The 24050-nt window shown below is 44.5% G+C and overlaps 1 long non-coding RNA gene across 2 annotated transcripts; it reads right to left on the reverse strand.

Moving 5' to 3' along the window:
• Positions 1-5016: 5016 nt before the first annotated feature.
• Positions 5017-23869, reverse strand: LOC121828305 (uncharacterized). 2 transcript variants are annotated; one of them, XR_013049863.1, is made up of 5 exons: positions 18374-23869; positions 17877-18004; positions 10282-10379; positions 8079-8266; positions 5017-6016 (listed from the first exon to the last, which is right to left on the reverse strand). It is a non-coding gene; the product is annotated as an uncharacterized LOC121828305 (long non-coding RNA). The 2 variants fall into 2 exon arrangements; XR_013049864.1 differs by lacking the exon at positions 10282-10379.
• Between the last annotated feature and the right edge of the window lie 181 nt (positions 23870-24050).

Genomic DNA, 24050 nt, shown 5'->3' on the forward strand with positions numbered 1-24050 from the left:
AGAGATACTTCTTTGAAAATGATGGGAGCTAAACTTATCTGTGGGTCTAAGGGTAAGTATTTAAAATGCAGTTAGGAATCAAATAGGCTTAGAAAAGTAGAAGTATAAAATTTTTCCCTAAGATCCAAGGTCCAGGAGGTTGGGTAGGATTCCAGTGTCAGCCATGATTTCCCTCCCGTTGATCATAAGCCCAGTTAGATAGCTGTTGGTTACCACCAACATGTGAGCACCATTACTGCACCCTTAGGTATGTTTTGCCATGCTGGTCATTGTGTGGTTTATTGGCATCACTTATGTGTAGGACTATTCATTGCTTCCCTTCCTTGGAAGCTTGCATAACACCTTCTGATACTATGAAAGCTAATCCTTGGGAAGCAAGCCTTTCAGGTCAGATCCAGCTGGGATCCTCTGGGTCCTATTTCTGAAGCCTGTGGTGTCTTCATCCATGGGAACTTACCTTTATCCTTTGGGAGGCAACTAAAGATTAGCCCATTTTTTTTTTTTTTTTTTTTTTTTTTTTTTTTTTTTTTTGGTTTTTCGAGACAGGGTTTCTCTGTGTAGCTTTGCGCCTTTCCTGGAGCTCACTTGGTAGCCCAGGCTGGCCTCGAACTCACAGCGATCCGCCTGGCTCTGCCTCCCGAGTGCTGGGATTAAAGGCGTGCGCCACCATCGCCCGGCTATTAGCCCATTTTTTAAGATGGTTTTTTTTTTCTTGACTTATGGAAGTTTCTTTTACATTTTTTGAGAATTTTATGAATACTATATTTACATAATTTCCACATCTCTATCTCCCCACTCAACTCCTCTTGTGTACCCCTTACCCTTTCTCAAATTCATGACCTTTTTTTTTTTTTTTTTTGATACAGAATTTCTCTGTGTAGCTTTGTGCCTTTCCTGGAACTCACTCTGTAGTCAAGGCTAACCTTGCACTCACAGAGATCCACCTGCCTCTGCCTCCCGAGTGCTGGGATTAAAGGCATGCGCCACCACAGCCCAGCCATGACCTCTTCTTTTTAAATTATTGCTTTATGTGTGTGTGTGCAAGTGTATGCATATGTAAATACAGCCTGCTAAGTTAATTTAGGGTTGCTTATATGTGTATTTGTTTAGACCTGACCTCTTGAGATTGGATAACCTATCAGCGGGCTCATCCCTGGAGAAGGCTGAGTCTCCCTCTCTCAATAGCCATTCATTGCCTACAGCTCTTCACGTAGGAGTAGAGCCTTGTGAGATGTCCATCATTCACATGTCATCTAGTGTTGCCATGGTGCCAGTGTTACTTAGGCGATCTTATTTTTGTGATCCCATGAGTGCAGCTTCCCTTTCATATCTGAAAGACATTCATCTTGCAGCAGACTTCCTGGTCCTGTGGTTCTTAGAATCTTTATGGCCCCCTCTTCCTGGCTATTTCCCAGGCCTTATATACAGAGATTGTGTTGTAGATACATCCACTGGGGATGGCCACCTCAATATCAGAACAATTATGTTGTTCTCCGTGTTCTGATCAGCCTTTGTTTGCTCCAAAAGAAGCCTCTTTGATTAGGTGTGAGAGCTACAGTCCTCTGTGGGTATGAAAAGTCAGTACTTAGAATGCAGTTCAAGATTATACTAGCCGGGCGGTGGTGGCGCACGCCTTTAATCCCAGCACTCGGGAGGCAGAGGCAGGCGGATCTCTGTGAGTTCGAGGCCAGCCTGGGCTACCAAGTGAGTTCCAGGAAAGGCGCAAAGCTACACAGAGAAACCCTGTCTCGAAAATCCAAAAAAAAAAAAAAAAAAAAAAAAAAGATTATACTGACTCGGGAAAGCGGCAGCAGCAGGGTCTCCTCTCAGGTCCATGATGTCAGCAGCCATGGGTAATTCACTAGGTTTACAATACCAGGCATGGATTCCCCCCTACTGACTGGACCTTAAATTCAATCAGATACTATTGGTTATCACCCAAGATACACATGTCGCTGTTGCATCCTTGGGGTTATCTTGTTGTGCTGATCATGGTTGTGATTCATAGCTTTACAGCTGGGTAGGACTATTGATTGGGTTGTTTTTTTTTTTTTTCACTTTGGCAGCTTGCACAGCACTCTCAGTAATATGGAAGCTAGTTCTCAGCGAGGAGGCTTCCAGATTAGCTGCCCCTTGATTCCTCCAAACTTTATGTCTAAAGTGTGTGGTGTCTTCAGTAATAGGGTCTTACCTTCGAGTTGTCAGAGACATCCCAGGGTGAGGACAATAGCCTGAATTATTTTGGGAGTCTCTCCAATTCCCCTGGCTCAAAGGGAGGTGTCCCACGCCTGGCACTGGGGTTTGTTACGTAGTCTATGGCTCTTGTAGAGAAGCATTAGCCCCACAAGTGACACAGCTTCATCCAGACTGTGTGTGTACACACACTGATACAGGTTAGATATGTATTCTTAAGTAGACACAAAAGAATATGTCTCCCTAAGGCCTTTTCAAACAGCTTGAATGTTCTCTCTTCTCCTCTCTCTCTCTCTCTCTCTCTCTCTCTCTCTCTCTCTCTCTCTCTCTCTCTCTCTCTCTCTCTGTGTGTGTGTGTGTGTGTGTGTGTGTGTGTGTGTGTGTTGCCCACCCTGCACCCACAGTCCTATTCTGCTTACCTGCCCTCTGCTATTACTTCAGGCTATATGCTCAGATAGAAAGATTCAGAGCTTGGACCCAAAATGAGAGAGACTAATGATTTGCCAGGGGTCAAACATTTAGTGACATGACTGGATTGGAACCTCTCAAACCTCCTCTTCCTCCTGAATTCCCATTTTGAAGAATCCAGGCCTCCCACTTGGGAGACCACTGATCCCTCTGTCACGCTCACCAACATCTGACTAACAGGCCAAGATGTCATCTTCTTCATATTATCACAGAACAAGCACATGGTCCACAGTGATGTCAGGTTAAGAATGATGCCAAGATGAGAGCGGTAAATTGTAATTTTATCATATATACTCTTCCTAATTTTTATCATTTATACTCCTCCTAATTTTTTCATCAATGTTTGTTATTTCTAAACACACATGAATCAAAATAACAGATAATACACAAAAATATACAGTACTTGTCATCCACGATTATGGTATATATGGACTGCCTACTGATGTTTTCTGCCCCCACATTATCTGATAATGTTGAAAAGAAATGAAATAAAATCCTAGAAGAGATTCTTGTACCCTGTTGACTCAATATAGCAAAGATCAAATATTACTCTGTGTGAGAGTGAAGCATTCAACCACACCTTAGTGATTACAAGGACAGATGCCGCCTTGGTTGATACAGAGCTTGTAAAAGAGATGTTTATCTTTCCTAATTCTCTGTATTACTCTGAACATAATGTTAAGTGGCAAAGGTCTCCTCAAGAATGGCTTTCTCTTCTATTGGGTTCTAGATAGCAAGTTAATTCTGATCGAACTTAAGATAATAGAGTTATGCTAAGTGACTCAATTTACAATCTTAGATTTCCAAAGCAGGGGGAAAAATAGCTAAATTGTTTAGCAAAATCTTATTGTTCTTTAGAATAATTGAGAAATATACTTAAAACAAATTCCTTTTATGAGAATCCAAACTTTAAAGAAACACTCGTTTTTCTCCTTTAGGTAAATCTAAAGAGCGATGATTTTGGATTCACAGTGAATCCATTATTTATTATTCTCGATTAACAAAAGTAAATGTGATCAGTATAAGTTGTCAAAAATGTTATTTCCGTGCAGGGGGAGAGGCTTGGGCCTGCCTCAACTGAATGTACCAGACTTTGCTGACTCCCCATGGATTGGGGGGAGGGGGGGGAGGCTGAAGGGAGTGAGAGGTGGGATGAGAGGGGTGGAAAAAAAAGAAAAAGAAAGTGAAATTTAAAAAAAAAGTTATTTCCACAGAAAACTCATCTATTTCAGAAAAAAGCGTAACTTGTTGAAAAGTGAGGCCATTTTTTTCATTGGCTTGACTCCGTGACATTAGTCATAGGTCCTCAGCTATGGGCACACGATCCGTTCTTCCGTACTAGTGTTCTACATGATTAATACATGTCTGCTGTAAAGTCATAAGTACCCAAGGAAACACTGCTTACTTATATTTATATTTACAGAACTGTCTCATTTTAATAGGCAATGAGTTAAGAAAAGACAGGCATAAAATACGTGATGGGGGCAGTGATTAATTTCGGGTTGCCAAAAATTGTTTAGATTAAAAAAAGGTTCACTCAAAATGCTTATGTAGTATCTGTAGATGCTTAGACTATATAGAAGAAAACTTCAAAATGAGGATAATGGAGCCCAAATGCAGGTAAATTTATAAGTAAACAAAAACAGAGTGACACTGTAACATAAGCTGATAATAAAATAATCATCTATGAGATAGTATGAAATTTAATCCTTCTTTCCTTCCTTCCTTTGTGTATGCATGTATGGTGTGTGTGTGTGTGTGTGTGTGTGTGTGTGAGAGAGAGAGAGAGAGAGAGAGAGAGAGAGAGAGAGAGAGAGAGACAGAGACAGAGACAGAGACAGAGAGAAAGAGAAAGAGAGAGAGATGATGCATCTATCCTCACCTTTGGAGGCAGGGCTTCTCTTTCACTGTTTGCTTTGTATGCCAGGCTAGCTGGACTGTGGGTTGCTGGGACTGCCCTGTCTCCATCTCCCATCTTGACAGAGGAACACTGGGAGAACTCTGTCACAATTGTCTTCTGCATGTGTTCTGGGGATTTGAACTCAGGTCCTCCGGTTTGCCCACGTGTTTAACCCACCGAGTCATCAACCTAACCCCCACAGGAAGTATATGGAACATATGTAGAAAACTATACATTCAGGATATTCCTCTCCTCCCACTGGAGATGCAAATCTCACAATAAGTATTGTAGAAATTATTATAAATTACAAAAACAAGAGGCTAGGCACTCAGAAAAATAATCTTTGTAGGCTTATGGTGAAACATTTAACAAATCCTTTCTGCCTTCATTTGGCAACTGATTATGGAAAAAAAAATTAAACTAGACCCTAGCCTCCAGGATGGACCTGTGGGGATGATGGGCGTGGTGATTTGCATGAGAAATGTCTCCCATTAGCTCAGCTGTCTCCACACTGGCTCCCCAGTGGGTGGTGCTGCTGGGGGTAGCCTTGCTGGAGGAAGTGCATCTCTGGGGAGCAGGCTTTGAGAGCTCTTCACATCACCCCATCCCAGCTCTCTCTCTTGTGTTTACAGTTGAATGTGTGATCTCTCAGCTCCCTGCTTCAGCTGCTTGCTGTCTAGCCTCCCCCACACAATGAACTCCCTCTCTGGAACCGTGAGCACAAATACACCCTTTCAGGTAAATGCTGTTTTATCACAGCAACTGAAAAGCGGCTTATACAGCGGTTTGCAGTAGCTACTCAGAGGCAGTTATTCTGGCCTCCAAAACCAATTCTAGAATAAATTAAAAATATGACGCCAATCAACTCAAGTCACCACACACAATTCCTTATGTTGTCAGTAAAACATAAATTAATTCTTTCCTTTTGGTTATGTGGGAAAACATTTTTCTGGTGCTGACTCATTTTCTCAGACTAGGAGCATATTTCCAAAGAAAATAATTTGACAGGATACTGAGTTGTTAACCTACTTTAAGTAACAGACTGGTAGCAAACCCAGGGCACCCACAGACCTTGGCTTGAGTAAAGGACAGAGACCATGATTCAGATACTGTGTAGCTACAATGTAGAAAGGTCCCATAATATTTCTTGAATGGGTGGATTAGCCAGTTGTCAAGACCTTTAACTTCTGAAGACTACATCAAAAAAGAAGCAATCTATCTTCTAATACTTGGGACGAAACAGGACTTTTGTGGGTCTGGTGTGAAGTACTTATGACTGGTGTGAAATAAGTGTTCTCTTGAGGGCTTTAAGACACACGAGAAGTCTTTCCAGCATCAAGATAATTTGGAAAAACTCAAGATGAGCCCATGTTACACATCTAAGTAGGACATCAAAGAAAAATCTGTTTATCTTCAACCCTCACAGATGAGAATACTCAGGTCCACTCCAGGCATCTGCATATTGGAGAGAGCTCATTAGTTATCCATTAGAATAACACCATGCCCCTGTCTAGGGCTCTTCGGCCCACACGCCTCTTCTTACAGGAGAGTTTAACTGTGAAGTGGACTAAACAAGTAATGACAAATCTCTCCTTTTAGTTCAATTTAAATCCCTTCTTTTAAGTTATGGGTGTCTCATTGCGTGTGCGCACATATGCGTGTGAGTGCTCCTGTATGTGTGTGGAGGCCAGAGGTCAACACAGAATATATTCCTCAATTATCCTCTACCTTTTATTATATGTCAGCATTTCTCACTGAACTCAAAATGGCCAGACTAGTTAGACAGACAGTCCCTAGAGATCCTTCTTGCCAGCCTGCTACTATGGGCACCTGCCTTCATCCCTGGCTCTTACTTACATGGGTGCTCAGGATAGAAACTCAGGTCTTCAAGCTTGTACAGAAAATACTTTACCAACTGAACCAACAACCTGCCCTGTCTCTCTCTCTTGTTTTCAAGTCTATTCTTAGTCAGTCTCTCTCCCTGATTTCAGGTAAACTGAGACCTTGCCTCCAGACAGACAATGCAAACTGAAGATGCTGGGAAGCTCCTGGCAGGCTGTTGCTACAGTCAGATAAGGAAACTGACAGGAGCCTGTTCCACCCTCACATGGGAGCAGGGGAGAACTGGACCTGGAGTGCTCAGGCTGGGCCGCCAGATAGGTGGTGTTTGTCTGTGGAGGGTCTGACTCAGTGGGAGTTGGCATTTAAGGGCATTGCGAAGTTGTTTAAAGATACATGGTCCAAAGAGATATGAAAGAAATATTATGTTCAAATGTCCATTTATTAACTAGATAACCAACTCTTGGACAGATGTCTGGAATGAAAATGTTGCTTGGAATTTGTTAAGATATCAAGTAAATGTTTTGCAGTAACATTTGCAAACTGTTATAGCCAGCATCCCACGCTCCTAGACAGTAGTCAAGTATATTCTCATGTTGGTACATTGAAATTAGTAAGGATAGCTAGTTAAACACAAAGCCAACCCCAAGACCTTTCATCCCTAATTAAGATAAATAAACTTTATCAATGGGTAATGGTTTTCTCCAAGGATTATTAATAAATTATATAGATTTACTTTTTCAAGACTTCAGTGAATTAGGATAAGACAGTCACATGCAAGCACAAACGTACTATACATGTAAACATATAATAGGTTCTTCGTTCTCATGATAGATATGTTGTATAGTCTCCACTTTACTGGATCAGTAATTCACCAAGTCAGTTAGTAGCAAACCCTGGTTTCCAGGGGAGACAAGAGGTCAGTTCCCATGTGCCTCCTCTCACAGCACATTTTCTGCTAATCAAATAAACATGAAGTATCTTTTTGAAAAAAAAAATATTATTTAATATACATTGTTGACTTTCAACAGAAAGTGAATGAGGCACACTGACATATTTTCTCTATCAGGAGCATCTTGTTCCCTAAACATTAGACAGTCCTTCAGTGTTATGCTTGGGGCCCATTTTAAACAGTGTAATTGCCAACAAAAGGCACAAAGATGTAACAGGAAAAGGGCACCGGTTTGTAAGGCAAGAGTGAAAGCCAGGAGGTAGGGCATACCCTGGTTCCACTGGCTTGGAAATGTAAATACATGGGTGACACCTTTTCTAGTGTTCCACACATGCCCGTAAATGATTACATACGTGTCATGAGAATGGACTCTAGGGCTGCAAACAAATGCCAACAAGTAAGAAAATAAAAATGTGGAAACCTCGGATAATGAGGTCGACTGAATGTGTCTGTGGGACACATGCTGCTCTCCAACCACCAAAGAAGTCTGGGCCAGAGCTGTTGGCACTTGTGACTGCTTATAGCTACACTGTCATTTCAAAACCTACCAGGAGCACTCTGGCTGTGTGTTGACCTTTGTCTTTAGGGGCAAGTGTGTTTCTGGGAAGTGTCCATTTTTCTTAAGCTTGCAGATTCATACAACTGTATATTTCTTTGAGCTCTTTATAAAGACCATCCTCTCTCTCTTTGGCATGTTTGAAATGGTAAAATGCAAAGGTTCCTTACTTTGAAAGTAGCAGGAAATCTGAAACACAACAGCGTCTTCTGTCATCCCAGAGTCAGGAAGAGCCAAAGCCACAGCCTTGTCCTGGCCGGGAGCTCAGCATGGCACTTTGTGTGACTTGGCTTGAATCCATGAGAGGAGGGTGGGTCACACAGGGCCTGGTACTTCGTTCTTCCTGGGTGATCTTTGGCTGTAAAGTGAGGATAATAACATTTATCTCATGGTGTTGGAAGCAGAAGCCATTTTGTGTTTTGTTCTTATCACAAATAGAAGCAATAATAATCATACTTATAGGAAACATAGATAGCGCATCAAATTCAAAGAAAGCCAAGGTCATGTCAGCAAAATAAACATTTCTCAAGGACACTAGATTTGGGCTGATAGAAAATAATACAGCCTAGCTGTGGGTTTTCTCTATAGACCGCTGTTGAGATGTTCCAGCCTATGGCAGGGCACTTCTGGACACCCATGTCCTTGTCATTCAGGACTGTCCATACCATAGCCATCCCAACAGTGTTGTTGGCTTGTTCTCTGCAGAACACTAGAGGTCAATGGCCATGCCAAGGACTCTTCAAAGGAGCTGACCCTAGTGGGCAGCTCCATGTTCACAAGGCTTCCTGTGTCCCATTCTCAGTTCTTTGAGGTATTTGTGTTCCCTTTTTTTGTCTACATTGCACCTCCCATCTTACAGTGGGTCTTTTTTTTTGGGGGGGGGGTCTTTGTAAAAGATTTTGTTTTTCATTTACTTCAAATCACATGGTGTGTATGTGTGTGTGTGTGTGTGTGTGTGTGTGTGTGTGTGTGTGTGTGTGTACATACCCTACATGTGTATGGGTCTGGCTTGAGTTTTATCTGCTCTGCTTATAAAAATATAAAGAGTAGAAAAGGAGATGTCTAAGGGGCTGTGATAGGAAGAGAACTCTGCCTGGAAAAGGCAAATATCAGAATAGAGGGATGTGTATTTAGCAGGTATTTCTAAATACACATGTGGAGAGACAAATGCTCACATACAAATACTAACATGCATTTTATGTAAAGACTGGGATTGATATTCGCTGTAGACATCTATCAGAAAATATCAGGTTGTACCTACACAAAATCTCTTCCTCCCCCAGTTGTACGTGATCACAATTTCCTATCACTTGGGTTGCCTCTCAAAGGACAGGACAGGCAAACTTTGCTGGCTGTGCAGCTGTGGGTGCTGGCTCAGTCCCTTCCTGCATTGCCCACCGTCATGAAGCATCTGTGGCATGGCTGCCATCAGAAGCCCTATGGCTTTTGCTTTCACTCACTGTCCAGAGGCGTCTGGTAAATGAATTCTTTAGACCCTTCTAGAATCTCTGACCTCATGGGATTTATAATTCAGAGCACACTCTTGGCAGGCTTTCCTGATGGGAGTCTATTGATTCTCAAGCTCATTGAACTTTATGGAAGATTCCCTGTACGTCTAGCCTTCTTACTCATACACTATTTGGGGAACAGAAGCTGTGGAGTATTTTGTATTGACAGATGAGAGGGGTCCATCACACATGCATCCATCTCCTCATAAGACTCACATCTCCAGTCGCTATACCAAGACACTAACAAAAATATCAATCACAACTGAGGATCGTATACACTATCACAAGCCAGAGCTCAAAATCCAGCCAACAGAAATATCTAATCTAAAAGCAAAACCATCGATTAAGAATTGCATCGTCTTAAGACAGTGTGATGCTTAAAGTTCTGTCTCCCAGACTGTGGAATCCTGGGATCTGTGCATCCATAGCTGTGGTTGGAATATTTCAGTTCTAAGTATTGTGTGAGGGCAGCTTCCCCACAGATCTGAAGGGGAGAGCACCTCACAAGGCAGCAGGAAGCCCTCTCACTGTCTCAGGGACTATCTGCTGTTTCTCCTCTTTGCCTTAAGGAGGTGATTGCAATATTCTTAGAAGACATTTTCTTCTGTAGTAAAACAAAAACAAAAACACTTTCCCCTGTTTCCTGGGGCACGGAGAAGTAGTTTTGACAGTGCAGGGCTAAACTTTCTGTAGATGAAGAATGAACTTCCTTGGAAAGAGATGCATAGTCTGTTGTGTTAACAATGGTTCAGGCAGGATTGAGGATACCAGAGAAAAATCTCTGTGAGATAACAATGGGATTAGCAGCTCTGGTCTCTGTGGCCAGGCAGGAGCCAGGGTTGTGATGCTATGTGTTGATACCCACTTGCTGGCTTATTCTCGACACTCCACAGTCTCGTGTGAGCCTCAAGTTCCAGTCAAGTCTGTTGTGGCCACAGCCTTGCTTGATAATCTGTGGAGACTCTGAAAATGATAGGAGAGAAAGGTCTTCGTTCTGTAGGGCGAGGCCAATTTTTAGACAAATGGAATGGTTAACTAGGAAGTCATTAGCCAAACAAATGGCCAGAAACACCTGGGGAAACCTGAGGAGAGGACTGAGGCACGGTGGACTTGCATAGAAGAGCTAGAAGCTCGAAGGAGCTTGGGTTACTCTTGAAACAGTCTGTTTTATTTGTGAATGCTAAATTATAGCAAATCATGCACATAACTAAGGTTTCCCACAAGAACAAAGTCCTCAGGGAGCACATCAATCAGTCTCCCACAACCTCAAACCCTGACTGCGGAGCTCCCTTTGTTCTAACTAGTGGGCAGGCCCCTGACCCATCGCTTGCAGACAGAGGAGGACCGTGCAAGTGCAAAGGTCAACCACAGCTCCAATCCCATGCTTCTCCTGTTCTTCGTGATCCTGTGGGTAAACATGCTTCGTCAGGGTTCTGAAAACCATTAACTGAAGAAGAAACTGAAAGGTGCCTATAACTTCATTACCCGTGAATACTTTTGTGCATTTCCTTCCAGGCTTGTTTTTTTTAAAATGTTTTAAAAAGCAAAACTGGTCAAACAGATTAGCCATAGTGAATGTTTCCATCCCTAAAAACCCTTTGGAAATAACAAACTTGGAAGTTTAAGGAGCTGTGTTAAATATACAAGTTATTTCCAATCACCGTTATACCTGTTAGAAAAATGCACAGATGGATGAGCCAGGAGCTCAGAGAGAAGGGAATGCAAATGTCCTTCAGCTATAAAAACATGCACATGTATGAGTACAAAAGAATTAAAAATGAAGCGACATGAGTCACTAAGTTTAAAACTTGTTAATGGTCCCTCAATGCTATTGAAGGTATGGACATTTAAAGTTACAAAAACTAGATACATGAAAAATCAATATTATAACTTTAAAGGAGGACAGCAACTGCAGTGTTGTTTGTAACAAAGAAAAATGGAAACAGTGAAGATACCCATTCATTGACAGGTGATTTAAAAAATTATGGTAGGTTAATACAAAGGAACACTGTGGAATCTTTAGAAAGAAAAAGATAGATCATACACATGCTGATATGCGAAGTTCTCTGGAACGTATTGATACACTATGAAGTTAAAAATAGAAAAGGTAACCCCAATATTTTGTACTCAACACACACCCCATCAGTTGGGGGGCAGATTAGCCGGGAAAGTGGAGCACTGGCTGAATCCAGGAGTTGCACGGGTTGTCCAGGACCACGGGGGCCATGTTTCTTAGGTTCTGGGGTGGCAATTTCTTGCCCTCCTGATTCATATGCCGTGGAGCGATGGCAGGATCCCAGCTGCAGCCTCTAAACTGCAGTTGGTTCTTCCGGGCTGGTGTGCAGATATGCGACACTTCATGACGACAGAACACGTCTGCATCGCTGGGATGCCTGGTCGGCCCCATCATGCTCCCTTTGCCTCTTCGTTGAAGCAAGCACCTTGAACTGCCACTGTGCATTCACCTAAGCTCTCAACCTGCCTTTCTTCTGTTTCGAGGGCGGTGCGGTGATTTCACTTGCGAGCCCCCTGCTAGTCAACAGCGGCTTAAATGTTTTGCCCAAATACCAACCACAGAGTGGAAAGAGAATAACACGTATTGCAACAGTTCTCACAGAACTGGAGAGCTTCCAGGAACAAGCCTAAACCCTCACTGGCCAAGAGCACTCAACTGAAGTTGTTATGCTGGCTCTTCTTGACCGAGGGTGAAATCATGTAGCACAGAGGAACAGTGTCATAGAGTAGTGTCACAGAGTAGTTCTAATATTCCAAAGACAAATAATGTTGCTCCTCATCATAACTAAGGTAGAGTAAGTGAAATGTTTCTGTCACAACACTAACATGCAGAAACACTACTTGAAGAAAATTAGACCAATCCGGTTAGCCATCGTTATTTGTGGAATCTAGAAACCGAAAACAGCGCAGGGGGTGTTTTCTTTCTCAGTCCCTCCCTCCCTGGATAGTCCATTCACACCTTTCTCACAGGGATGCCGTCAGCTTGTCTTTCTTGAGATTTCTCTAGTTGAGTGTGGATCATTCTTTTTCTGTCTTTTTTTTTGTGTGTGTGTGTGTGTGTGTGTGTGTGTGTGTGTGTGTTTTGGGACAGGGTTTCTCTGTGTGGTCCTGGCTGTCCTGGAACAACTCACTCTGTAGACCAGGCTGGCCTTGAACTCAGAGATTTGCCTCCTGAGTGCCATACTGGTTCACAGATTGTCAGACATCCCCTCCCACACACACACACACACACACACACACACACACATATACACACACACACGCTTTATGTATACTGAGTGTGTTTTCTAAGCCCCCCCTTTCATCCTCAAGGATTCTGAAAAGTGATGTATTTAGGTCAGATGCAAAACTACTTGGGTCCCGCTCTATGTCCCCTGATGTCCGGGTGGTGTTCATTGCTCTTGCTGGGTTTCCCATACCTTGTGCACACTGGCCTTGTGTGGCTCTAGTGAATTCCAGGCTACCTGGCCCTAAAGTGATATTGTGCAATAAATGTTTTCTTTTTTGATGGCAAATCTGCTAAAAAACAAAACAAAACAAAACAAAAACAAAAAACAAACAAACAAACAAACAAACAAAAAAACCCTCTGGTTTTCCAAATTGGAGGGTGAAGAGCAGGGAGCAGCGTGTAATGGCACACAGGTAAAGTCACAGAAAATGTGGTGGCATATAGATTAACAGAAATGGGCTGAGTGAGTTTAAGTGTAAAAGCTAGTCAATAGGAAGCCTGAGCTAATGGCCGAGCAGTTTTAATTGATATAAGCCTCTGTGTGTTTACTTGGGTCTGAGCAGCTGGGGACTGGGTGGGACACAGGAACACTTTCAGCTACAATGTATAGAAGAGGGGCCCATCTATAACCCTACACCCACCCTCCCCACAGCAACTCACATAAGGCCCCACCCCCTCAATGTCCTCTAATCTCCCCAAAGATGAATGTGGTCAGAATGGCCCAAGTGTTCAAACACATGACACTGTGGGGGATCTTTCTCACACAAACCACAACAGGATTCATTTTGTCTCTGGTCTATTAGAAGTGGAACAGGTGTGTAGATGTAACCAACCGTTTTATTAAATAAGAAACACAGAACCAATGCAAAGAAGAAAGCCAAGAGATCAGAGATCAGAGCTAAAACCTTATCCTTCCTCCTGTGGTGGTCCTACCTCTCTGAAAGAGACCTACTTCCTGTGTGTTTGTCTTGATAAAGTCTTTCTGTTCTGCCTTCTCATTGGTTGTAAACCCAAACACATGACTGCCTCGTCACTGCCTGTATGTACAGCCCTCCAGGTGTTCTATGGTATTGAGATTAAAGGCATGTGTCTCCAATGCTGGCTGTATCCTTAACCACACAGAGATCTACCTAACTCTTCTACCAAGTGCTGGGATTAAAGGCGTGCACCACAAACGCCCAGCTCTGCTATGGCTTGCTGTTAGCTCTGACCTCCAAGCAACTTTATTTATTAACATACAAATAAAATCACATTTCAGTACAAATAAAATACCATTATACGGTGCTTTTTAGGCACAAGGGCCTGATAAGGCTCAACTTGGCCCCAGACCCACAAAACTAACGAGGCAGCCGGAATGAGTCCTGCACCTTCAAGCACCTGCTGCTGTCTATACGGCAAAGTCTTCCCCTTCACCTCACGCACCTGAGGGCTCCCCAGTATTTAAGACAAATGTTTAAAATCACATAGCGGGGGATGGCTTTAGGGTGGGTGAGGAAACGCAGGAACAGCAACGTCAAGGGGCGTGTTGAAGGTGCGTGTGAAGGTGTCTGTCAGTGAAAGGGCTCAGCTAGATTTTTGGGGTCTCCTGGCCCTCACACAGGACTTACCTCATAATACTCCCCACTCAGCAAATAGCTTTTGACATTTCCTAACATCTGTAAGCCAAATTCACAAATGCTCGTTCCTCTTTGCTTTTAAATGCAACAGTCTCCGAGAGCTTCTTTTCAATGATTCAAAAAAAAAAAAAAAATCTGTATGGTAACGTACACCCGTGCTTCTAGCACTTGAGAGACGAAAGCAAGGGGGTGGTTCTGAGTCCAGATCTAGCCTGTGATACATTGTGAGTTCCAGGCCAGCCTGGGCTATAGAAGCCATAGTGAGCTTCTGTCTAAAATAAACAAACAAACAGTACCAAAAAAGTATACATTAATATCAACCGAATGCACTGCTTGAAAGGAGATGTTTGCAGGAAAAGGAGAGATCTATTGCAGTGTGCTGCTCCGATGAGCAGAATACGCCTACAGCCCACGGGGTGAGTCAGAGGGTGTGGTGGGAGCAGAAACGGCAAACTGATAATCTCCCTCAGCAAGCCAAACAAAGCAAATTCCACTGCTGCGGAAACTCCATTCTTCTCGCAACAGGCTTTACTACTTTAGAACTGGCACTTGATGCCTGCAAGGAGAAGGCCCTGAGCAGGCGAGCAAGGCTCACTGTGAACGCTGCATCTCTCTCTGCCCTGGCCTGCCTTAACTCCACTCGCTCTTCTCCACTTGGGTTAGGCATGGGCTGTACTGAGCCTGCATCACTGCAGTGGCCTAGAACAGGGACTCCTCGCCGCCATGTCATGGTCTGATGCTGGTGATCTGTCACATTCGTGCTGACTTGTCAGGTCACGCAAGGCAGCAATTCTCCTCCGTATCTACAGGCAAAGTCCATGCGCTTTAGCTGCACCTAAGATCTGTAGCCATCCTCACCTCAGCCTGGCTGGCTGCTTCGTCCTTGTCCCAGCCAGGAGTGCTCTTTCTATGGGTTGCAGTCCTTGGTGTGGGTCCAATATGCATAATGCATCCCTACTATTGCTCTATCTGAACTACCAACCCCTTTCCCTGGCCCTGTTTCTCTGCCTTCCAATGCCTCCCCTGGATAACTCAGCAGTCTGTCTTTCAGGAGGCCACTCTGTTGTCCTAGCAAAAATGCTGATGCTGGTGTTACTTGTAGACGTTGGGGACTCACTTGGCAACCTTGTCTGGTGTTGGTCCAGATCACTCCTGGCAGGGCTCTTTACTGCACCACCATAGGGGAGGGACATTGTGGAACTTGGGATGGGGAGTGTGGTATTGAAATCTTGGCATCAAAGTGATGGAAATCCCAACACAAAATGGATTAATATATGAAAATACATTCCTGTCTCACAAATGAAAAGTTTTGGGAAAGAGATGGCTTTGGTGAGTTACCAGGAACCATCTCTCTTGGCTCGGCTTCCCTTTGCTCATGCTCAGAGGGTGGCTTACAGAAGCTGCAGGCTCCGGCCTGTGACAACCAAGCCAGCAGAAGGCAGAGACTTTGTCCCAGACTTCCTAGGTCTCTTGCATCACCATGGCTCAGGAGAGGTCATCCTTGAGATATGCTATCTGCCTTTTATCAATATGTAGCCATCTTGGCTACAGGATGACATCTGGACTGTCATAATGCTTTTGTTCAAGTAAGTCTTAAGAGACAAGAAAGAAAACATTCATATAACATTTATTACCATATATTGCTATGATCATTTTATTTTATTATTGTTGTTAGTCTCTTATTTGCCTAAGTTATAAACTAGCCAGTCATAGAGTGGATGAGATGTAGGTTGCAGAGGTCGAGCAGGTTGGTATGCAATGGGAACACTTTACTTCCCACTGTTTCAGGCATCCCCAGAGTCGTGGGCTGTATCCTCTTGCCAGATCATACAGGTCTTACAGTGCGTGGACTAAACCAAAGTTCCAGCTCAGGACATCTTGTGTAGAGCCCAGTCTCTTTGTGTAGGGAGTGGCAAAGCAAATGTGCATGATATGGACTTCACTAGAGACTTTTACCACAAGCTGGTAGTTTTCTTTAGTATTTTAGCTTCTGGAAAGCTCAGTGCTTTACCTGGTTGGGAGGGTTTTGTTGTTGTTTGGTTTGGGAATTTTTTGATTTTGGTTTTTTTCTTAGGGTGTAGGGTGGCTTTCTTACATGTCTGGGGGTTTTACCTGCATGTATGTCTGTGTACCACATGAATGCCTGATGCCCAAAGAGGCCAAAAGAGGGCACTGGATCCCCTGGAACTGGAGTAACAGACAGCTCTGAGCCACCATCCATGTGGGTGCTGAGTCTTGAACTCAGATCCTCTGGAAGAGCAACCAGCTCCCGGAGTCAGTTGTTCCATTCTCTTGTTAAATTTCTCACCTCTGCTTTACAAGTGGCCCCTCAAAAAAAACGATAGTAAACCGGCCTGTAAGACAAATAAACAACAAGCACAGCATTCTTTTAAATGCTCATGGTCCAGGATATTTTCTGAAGCTGTTTGGAATACAGATAAACCAGGCCTTTCTGTCATGGATGTGGTGATATCTCTGTGCCAGGCACTGGACTAAGTCCTCTACACTATCTTTACGTACTTTCTGAGCCACATTCATAACTGGGCGCCACCAGATGCAAGAGCTGAGATCTGGGGAGACTCACTTAGTTCTCAAGGCCACCAAGCCAGACTGGCTCCATAAAACTGTTATAGAAAATTGTTGTTGACCTTCTGCTGGCTCTCATGACACGTGAGTATGCACTGAGGTCACACCAGTCATGCTGAAGGGAACCAGAGAGGCACTCTGGCTGTTCACACACCGGCCCAGAAGCATGTCCTCCAGCCTCAGGAGACCGTGGGACTTCATTCCTTCAAACTGAGTTGAAGACATTCTCCAAGTGGCAAGCTTGTAGAAATCTGGCTCCTTTTCCATCTTTCTCCTCTATTTCCCACGCCATAGATGCCCAACCCCCTTCTCTTCCCCAACCCCAGCCCTAGGGAAAGAAATCTGCCAGTGTGGATAGAAGAGGCAGGAATGTTTATGCCTGAAGTGGGTATAAACTTCCTTCCTGTACCCGCCTGCGGACCCCAATTAAGGCCATAGAGTAGACAGAATACAAGATACAGAGCCCAGAAGCATACCCCAAGCTCAGCCTTTGTCTTCTCTCCATGGCTTTGAGAAACAGCTCCAGGAAAAAACCTTAAAGGGATGTGTGAGAGTATGGGGTGATCCACTCCCTCAGCCTTCCAACAGGAAACTACAATCCTGGCCTGCATCCTTCCAGGACACAACCCTGTGTCTTGAAGAATTAACCTCCAGCCTTATAATTTTCCACATTCTGGGAATGGGGGATATATCTCAGTGGGTAAAAGGTTTCCTTTGTGATCCTGGAATGCTGAGTTCCAGCCCAAGAATTCATGTAGAAGAAGAGAACTGACTGTACAAAAATGCTCTGTAATCTCTAAATATGTTTTTGTTACATGTACACACATACCACCATCAATAATAATAATAATAATAATAATAATAATAATAATAATAAATTAAAATAGAGTATTTTTAAGTTCCCATGAGTGGTTTCCCACTCAGAATGATTAGATGAAAATCAGTACAGCTGGACACCTTGCCCTACTCAGTAGATCGGCCAGTGGCCCAGGAGCAGCTGTTCACTTAGCTTACCTCTGCAATACAAGAGAATGAGGGCATCTTCAACCCAAAAAAGGTTATGGGGAGTAGTCTTCACCGGGGTCTCACAGGCTGAGCAACCAGACCCTCCGTCTGCTCCGGAGCCGCTGCCCTCATGGCTCCTGGATTGAGAGAAAAAGGTTGTTTCTATTTTGGCTTCAAAATTAAAGTCCTCCCTTCTATAAAATATGAGCTCTCTTCCTCTCTCCCAGGGTCGCTCTTCTGCCTTCTCGGTCTGTCCCTTTTCTCAGGGACCCTTTCCTGCCTTTCTTTCCCACACACCACTCCCTCACTCCCCCCACCCCCCACCCCACCCCACTCACTCTCCCACCCTACCCCCCGACCCCGGTCCCTTTCTTCGTTGCATTTTTTTCTGCCTGTATCACTCATCATGCAAGTCTGGATAGATGTGTGCCTTGGCAGTAAAGCAATGGCCATCCCATCATTTGTCCCAAAATGACTGGCCTTAATTTAATCTGAGAGAAACTCACAGAAGGCTGTAACACACTTAGAGCCACGAAGTAGAGTAGTAGCTGATGCCAGGAAGCTTAGCAGATGGAGCGCTCTCTGCGCGCACGCCACCTAGTGGTTTCCTGGAGTAAGAACAATGCAGGCGCGGGTGGACGCTTTGCTCTCCCACTGCGCGGATTTATAAATCTCTCTGGACCGGAGCTGAAGGATGGAGTATAACCCGAGAACCTAGATTCAAACCTTCACCTCTGACTGGAAAGTCAGACTCCTTACACAGCACACATCGTGGGGACAGAGGACAGCAGGCAGTTTATCTGATTAGGAGGCTAGAATTCAGCATGGATAACAAATAGTTACTCTCGATGATCTTGAGAAAACACTAGGATGTCCAGATTGTTAGAAGATTATTTCACACTTGCATCTGGACACATTTTAATAGATAGCTGGCTCCCTGTCCCCAAAACTGAATCTATAATCTCCATTTCATTCACAACAAAGACAACACCACCACCCCCTTACAAGAGGGGACAGTGTTGGTATTTCTGGCCCCAAGAATTATTTTAAGCTTTGCTTTTCATCAACAGTGAAAAGAACATTCCACCTGTAGGAAAACACGCCAACATGTTCTGAGACTATTCGATCCAATTAAATGTCAATGTTTACCACGAAATAACTAATCAAATTAAGATTCCCTGCTTTTGATGATGTGCTATTGGAATCTGCCGAACCGAAACAGCAGATGTGCCTCACAGAAAGCCACACCAGCCAAGCTGCAGGACCCCTCAGAAGCCCTTCATACATAGTCTTGTGGCCTCTGCAGTAAATACCAGACCCAGTGGGCCAGGAGGCTGGCCTGAGTGTGGGGAAGTGGTAGAGAATGCATACTAAATTTTTCTAGTCTCCACCAGGCATCTGGAGGCTTGGTCTCTCTGTGACAGAGTACAAAAGCCTTCCATGCCATGGCCAGTAACCAATGAGGGGAGGGTGCCTGGCTAGTCCTGGAGGGAGGTGCTACAGATGTGGCTCTTCAATTCCTCAGCCCAGCAGCCCTGCCAGGACCCCAGGCCATATTACAGCTATCTCTTCTCCCTCTGGGAAGTAAGGCATTTGCTTCGTCAAGCTCCGTCAGCAGCATGGAGAGGGAGGCCTGCACTGGCCAGGGAGATGATTCATACAGGCGGATTTTTTGGGGATCAAGTTTTTGGGGGCCCCTTGAATGAAGAGGAGGGTTGCCTCACTCTACGATATAGAAAACACCTAGATATGGTATGAAATAGAGGTAACTAGCTTCTTTCCCTTTCCCAAATCCCTGAAGAAATCAGTCTTGATTTACTAATGGGCACGCGTCACACAATGAAGCTTTTAGAGCACCAGAGAGGGAGAGAGAGAGAGAGAGAGAGAGAGAGAGAGAGAGAGAGAGAGAGAGAGAGAGAGAGACCAAAAGAGACAATCTAAAGACAAATACAATTGACTCAAGAGATCAAAAATGTAGTTGCCTTTTGTAGGTGACCCTGGACATCGGGTGTGTCCGCCATTCGAAGCTGCTAAGCAACTCTATGATGAGACGCCAAACGAGGGCATGGTGAGAGTGGCTGAAAGAAAAGGGAACCAAGAGAGACGGGAGGGGTGGGGGAGGGGGAAGGAAGACAGTGGCACAGCGGAGGAAGAACAGAAGAGAAAAGCAGCGGAGGGTGAGTGGGGAAGGAACAGTGGCCAGAGAGGATTGAGAAGAATGGCGGGCGCAGGGGAAGCAGCTGGGTGAGGATGGAGAAGCCCAGGTGTCCGTGGTCCAGGAGTAGCTCTGAGCCATGAGACTGCAGCAGCTGAGAGCAGGGCCCATTGCCACCAGCATCCAGGGGGCTGGGAATCTCTCCACCCTGCAAGGCTGCTCTGGTCTCTCCTTTCACGGCTTGGCTGGCCATGGTAGCTGGTGGCGGGGAGGGGGGTTGACTGGACAAGGCATAGGCAAGCTGCAGGGAACCTGAGTCAAGCTTCCTTTATTCTTGCAGACACACCCTCCTTGGCTGCAGCCCCCAGGAGCGAGACTTGGGTTTCCAGCTCCACTGTCTGTACCCTGAGAACCTCTGGGGGAGTGTTGGGTGTCCAGCCCTTGGGAGGACAGCAACACAATGGGAGGCTGACCAAAGAGAAACTTCTGGGCTTTGATGTCCCCGTTTCCTTCTAAGTAAAAAGAGCTCTTTCCTTCTTTCGTTTCTTTGGCCCAAATTGAGGACAAATAAAAAAGAAAGCTCATAGAGATTTGTATAGAAACACAGTGAACTTTCTTTCCATGCTCAGTCCCCAGTAATTTATAAGAAAGGTTGACACAGACCTTTAGAACGCTCCTTAGAAACCCAAAGTTGACAGTGAATCGAAGTGAACCCAAGGAGAGAGGTTAGGAAAGAAGGTGAGTGGAAACCACTTGTCAAAGGGGTGGGAGACAAAGCTTTTCTATTTCAGGGGCAGCTTCAGCCACTAGGAAGTAAAGACCTCGGGGAACAGACCTTTCTCTATTTCAGCTTTCTTCAGCTTAAACCTCACAAAGTGCCCGGCCGCATCTTAGCACCTCCAAGCTGGAAAGGACCTGAGACCATCTAATAACTTCAAGCTTTTCATTTCCAGGACAAAACAAATAAACAAACAAGGCCAGCAAATTCTGTCCCAGGCAAGCAGCTTCCCGTGATACTAGTATTGAGTTGCAGGGACCCAGACAGCTGAGCAGGTACCTATGGCTGTGATAATGGGATGGCATTCCTACAGGAACCCCTTTCTGCATCTTGAAGCAGGTAAAGGAACATGGTCTCTTCATGTAGGGAGCATGTAGGACATGGTCTGTTCATACAGACTCATTTACTCAGCAGCAGAGCATCACTGGAATCAGCCTGCACTTCCCTAGTCCAACCATATTAACTACCTTTACCCAATACTTACTTCCCTGATAATGGAAGAAAGAAAAAGGGAGGCCCCTGGGAGCTTGTGGATCCCTTCATGACCAAGGAGACAGAAGACACCACAAGCACCTCTTCCTCCCTTGGATCTTGGAGATGTCACCTGACATTTCTGATGGTTTCCTGTAAAGTGAGGTCATTGGAATTATTATTTGGACAATACTGATGCTCTTTGACTAATGATGGGACTACGTCCTGATGAGCCCATTGAAGGCTGACAATAGCACTTCATCTAAACCGCTGAGCATCACAGCTGAGTCACACAGCACACAATAGGATGTGGCAGTGCAGCTGGCTGAGGGCTGCCCGTTCCTGCTGCCGCCCAGCTTCTCCAGACAGTATGGTGCTGCAGGTGGTGAGACAGGAAAGCATCAATTTCACCTGAAATTCTAGCCTCAATGCTGTCTCCAAACAAACGAAATCAAAACTCAAACTATGCTTTCTACGGAATGGGCATTGCTTTCACATCATTATAAAATTAAAAGAATCCTAAGCTTGAACCATCATAAACTTGGGACTCTGTGCTTCTTTAATTCGGCACAAATCCAGGGTGCAGCATTGTAATTGCTGCATAAATAAAAACGTTGGATCTTGGTGCTTTTCCGTCGGTGGGGTCACCGACTCTCACTCTCCAGCATTATCAGGCCTGAGTCTCCTCCTCTTGTGCACAGTAAATGCCTGCTGACCGAAAGAACTCCTGGATTCCACATTTTCAAGGGCAAGTCATTCCCAGGTCTAGCCTAGTGTTTGCTGCCGGTGAGGTTAAATATAACTAGAGATTTTAGTATTTCTCAGCAGAACCGGGAACATTTATCTGCTCTGAGGACTCTGTGATTAGATTGCACCCTCCAAATAATCCAGGAGCCACATTCTTACCTAAGGTGGGCAACCTTAACTCTGCCTACACACCCAGCTCCCCTTCTAAGCCGTACAACAGAATGATTGCCAAGGTTTTGGTACTATCAAAGACTAAAAACACCACAATGTGCTTCCAGTAGTGAATAGATTTTTTTTAATGTGATGTATCTCTATCTGGAATACATCTCACAGAAAAATGAATGAGCTATTGATAGACTCCTGTAGCAGCACAGACGAGTCTCGTGTATATTGTGCTGAGTGAGAGAAACCAGGCACACTGGCTATGCAGTATTAGATTCCTGTGCTATGTTCTAAATCAGGTAACACTAGAGAATTCAAGTCTTGGTTTCCAAGAGCTAGGGGTTGGGGTGACCCTAAAGAGGTTGAAGGAAGTATTTGGGGACAATGGACACGTCTTCACCGTAGAGGTCGTTTCACCATTGCATGAGTTCGTTTGGACCTTTAGAAATGTACAGTAAACAGAGTTCCCTTGTATGCAAAGTAGACACAAGCCTGACTTTTAAATGAGGGGCAGTTGGGGGAGAAAGGAAGCTATAGTTGAAAGGTCATTTGTGGTGGCATCCATGGAGAAAGACCCATCAGGCTATTTCTTCCTTGTGTAGTAGGAGGTCAAACAGCCCAGGTGGAATTGTGGCTTTCAGGGGCCATCTCCTCCCTCGAAGAAAAAGTCAAAGATCATATTTGTGACTGTGTGAGTATAAAATTCTCCCTCTGACTTTATAGGCAATGAAACTTTTTCAGAGACTAAGCATTTTGTGATCCCTGGGTACTCTGCCCAGTGGAGAAGTCAGTCCTGATTCTACTCAGCACAGTGAATGCCAGGAACAAAGCTGCATGCATGGTCCCTGGTACAGCCATTAACTTTCCAAACATCTTGTTGCAAACTAGCCAACCTCTCCCCACCTCAGATCCAACAAATACAAAAGGGGCACACACTCGGCATATGCTTTAAAAACCTCTTCAACAAGCACCTGCTCTGTACCAGGCTCCACACAGTGGGTGGGGAGATTCAGTCTAAACCCCACGTCATCCCTCACCTGGATTCCCTCCAAAGAATGCTCTTATCTCTTTGGAAATTCGCAAAACGGGAGCTTCTTGCCAAAGCTTTTGCTTTTTGCCTGCTTTAAAATGGTTCCTTCGGCATCACTTGGCTCACATACACAGTCCCAGAGAGTAGCCACAGGATGTGTTTATGAATTTTGGAGAAATCTCGCATTTGTAGTGGGAGCTTTCAATCAACAGTTCAGTGGGTTTCCTAGAGGGATGTCTGTTATGACAGCTATGGAACCATTTTAGGATGTCTCCAGCAGGCAACACGCACCATTTTACATTTCCTTTCACCCTGCTACTTGAACTGAATTGATGGTGGTGGTGGGTGGGCCCAAGTGAAGAGAAACTGGATACCCAGGAAATCCACTGCTGGCCTCCTACCTGACAGCCTGCCTACTGCTGACAATTCTTTCCTTTGGTTGGCTTTTCCTTTCCTAAATGTTGGCTTTTTCCTGTGAGGTCAATGTGGTGGTTTGAAGGAGAATGGCCCCTATAGGCTCATGTATTTGAATACTTGGTCCTCAGTTAGTGGAACTGTTTGGGAAGGATTAGAAGGTGTGACCTTGTTGGAGGAGTTACGTCACTGGGGTGGTCTTTGAAGTTTCAAAAGCCCATGACAGACCTAGTTGCTCTCTCTCTCTCTCTCTGACTGCTCTCTGTGGATCATGAAGTAAAGCTCTCAGCTGCTGCCCCAGCACCATGCCTGTCTGCTTCCTGCCATTATGATCATGGTCTAACCTCATGAAACTTATATTTCTATTATTTAAAACAATTCTTAAATTTAACTATATTTGACCATGTTCTTCCCCTCCCCTGAAGT

The sequence above is a fragment of the Peromyscus maniculatus genome, chromosome 3, assembly GCF_049852395.1.
Source record: "Peromyscus maniculatus bairdii isolate BWxNUB_F1_BW_parent chromosome 3, HU_Pman_BW_mat_3.1, whole genome shotgun sequence".
Lineage (NCBI taxonomy): Eukaryota > Metazoa > Chordata > Mammalia > Rodentia > Cricetidae > Peromyscus > Peromyscus maniculatus.